This window comes from Ranitomeya variabilis, chromosome 4 (genome assembly GCF_051348905.1).
Source record: "Ranitomeya variabilis isolate aRanVar5 chromosome 4, aRanVar5.hap1, whole genome shotgun sequence".
NCBI lineage: Eukaryota > Metazoa > Chordata > Amphibia > Anura > Dendrobatidae > Ranitomeya > Ranitomeya variabilis.
This window is the reverse complement of record NC_135235.1, coordinates 215,581,753-215,584,466: the sequence shown is the minus strand read 5'-3', so window position 1 is coordinate 215,584,466 and position 2,714 is coordinate 215,581,753.

The following is a 2,714-nucleotide window of genomic DNA, read 5'->3' as shown; positions in this document are numbered from 1 at the left end:
ATGTTATCTCAGCATGCTCTAAACGTATAGCTAAGGTTGTTAGTCCTGTCACCGTTGGTAATTTGCAACCTAAATTTATTCTGTCTGTAACTTTGATTTGCTCACTGTCATCTTATCCTGTCATGGCGTTTGTAGATTCAGGTGCTGCCCTGAGTCTTATGGATCTGTCATTTGCTAAGCGCTGTGGTTTTACTCTTGAACCATTAGTAAATCCTATTCCTCTTAGGGGTATTGATGCTACGCCATTGGCAGCAAATAAACCGCAGTATTGGACACAGGTTACCATGTGCATGACTCCTGAACACCGCGAGGTGATACGTTTCCTGGTTTTACATAAAATGCATGATTTGGTGGTTTTAGGGCTGCCATGGTTACAGACCCATAATCCAGTCCTGGACTGGAAGGCTATGTCAGTCTCAAGTTGGGGCTGTCGTGGTATTCATGGGGATTCCCTGCCTGTGTCTATTGCTTCTTCTACGCCTTCGGAAGTTCCTGAGTATTTGTCTGATTATCAGGATGTCTTCAGTGAGTCTGAGTCCAGTGCACTGCCTCCTCATAGGGACTGTGACTGTGCTATAGATTTGATCCCAGGCAGTAAATTTCCTAAGGGAAGACTGTTTAATCTGTCGGTACCTGAACATACCGCTATGCGTTCATATATCAAGGAGTCTCTGGAGAAAGGACATATTCGTCCGTCTTCTTCCCCTCTTGGTGCGGGATTCTTTTTTGTGGCAAAAAAGGACGGATCTTTGAGGCCTTGTATTGATTATCGGCTTTTAAATAAGATCACTGTCAAATTTCAGTATCCTTTACCGCTGTTGTCTGACTTGTTTGCCCGGATTAAAGGTGCCAAGTGGTTCACCAAGATAGACCTTCGTGGTGCGTACAACCTTGTGCGCATTAAGCAAGGTGATGAATGGAAAACCGCATTCAATACGCCTGAGGGTCATTTTGAGTACTTGGTGATGCCTTTTGGGCTCTCCAATGCGCCTTCAGTTTTTCAGTCCTTTATGCATGACATTTTCCGGAAGTATCTGGATAAATTTTTGATTGTTTATCTGGATGATATTTTGGTTTTTTCTGAGAATTGGGATTCGCATGTGGAGCAGGTCAGGTTGGTCTTTAAAATTTTGCGTGAAAATTCTTTGTTTGTCAAGGGCTCAAAATGTCTCTTTGGTGTACAGAAGGTTCCCTTTTTGGGGTTCATTTTTTCCCCTTCTGCTGTGGAGATGGACCCAGTCAAGGTCCGAGCTATTCTTGATTGGACTCAGCCCTCGTCAGTTAAGAGTCTTCAGAAGTTCTTGGGTTTCGCTAACTTCTACCGTCGTTTTATCGCTAATTTTTCTAGCATTGTGAAACCTTTGACGGATATGACCAAGAAGGGCTCCGATGTAGCTAACTGGGCTCCTGCTGCCGTGGAGGCTTTCCAGGAGTTGAAACGCCGGTTTACTTCGGCGCCTGTTTTGTGCCAGCCCGATGTCTCACTTCCCTTTCAGGTTGAGGTGGATGCTTCAGAGATTGGAGCAGGGGCCGTTTTGTCGCAGAGAGGTCCTGGTTGCTCTGTTATGAAACCTTGTGCCTTTTTCTCTAGGAAGTTTTCGCCTGCCGAGCGAAATTATGATGTGGGCAATCGGGAGTTGTTGGCCATGAAATGGGCATTTGAGGAGTGGCGTCATTGGCTCGAGGGTGCTAAGCATCGTGTGGTGGTCTTGACTGATCACAAAAATCTGATGTATCTCGAGTCTGCTAAACGCCTTAATCCGAGACAGGCCCGCTGGTCATTGTTTTTCTCCCGCTTTGATTTTGTTGTCTCGTATTTACCAGGTTCAAAGAATGTGAAGGCCGATGCTCTTTCTAGGAGCTTTGTGCCTGATGCTCCTGAAGTCGCTGATCCTGTTGGTATTCTTAAAGATGGAGTTATCTTGTCAGCTATTTCTCCGGATCTGCGACGTGTGTTGCAGAGATTTCAGGCTGATAGGCCTGAGTCTTGTCCACCTGACAGACTGTTTGTCCCGGATAAGTGGACCAGCAGAGTCATTTCTGAGGTTCATTCCTCGGTGTTGGCAGGTCACCCGGGAATTTTTGGCACCAGAGATCTGGTGGCCAGGTCCTTTTGGTGGCCTTCCTTGTCAAGGGATGTGCGGTCATTTGTGCAGTCCTGTGGGACTTGTGCTCGAGCTAAGCCTTGCTGTTCTCGTGCCAGCGGTTTGCTCTTGCCCTTGCCTGTCCCGAAGAGACCTTGGACACATATCTCCATGGATTTCATTTCTGATCTTCCGCTGTCTCAGGGCATGTCCGTTATCTGGGTGATATGTGATCGCTTCTCCAAGATGGTCCATTTGGTTCCTTTGCCTAAGCTGCCTTCCTCTTCCGATCTGGTTCCTGTGTTTTTCCAGAACGTGGTTCGTTTGCACGGCATCCCTGAGAATATTGTGTCAGACAGAGGATCCCAGTTCGTTTCCAGGTTCTGGCGATCCTTTTGTAGTAGGATGGGCATTGATTTGTCGTTTTCGTCTGCTTTCCATCCTCAGACTAATGGACAGACGGAGCGAACCAATCAGACTTTGGAGGCTTATTTGAGGTGTTTTGTCTCTGCTGATCAGGACGATTGGGTGACATTCTTGCCGTTGGCTGAGTTTGCCCTTAATAATCGGGCTAGTTCCGCCACCTTGGTTTCGCCTTTTTTCTGCAACTCTGGTTTCCATCCTCGCTTT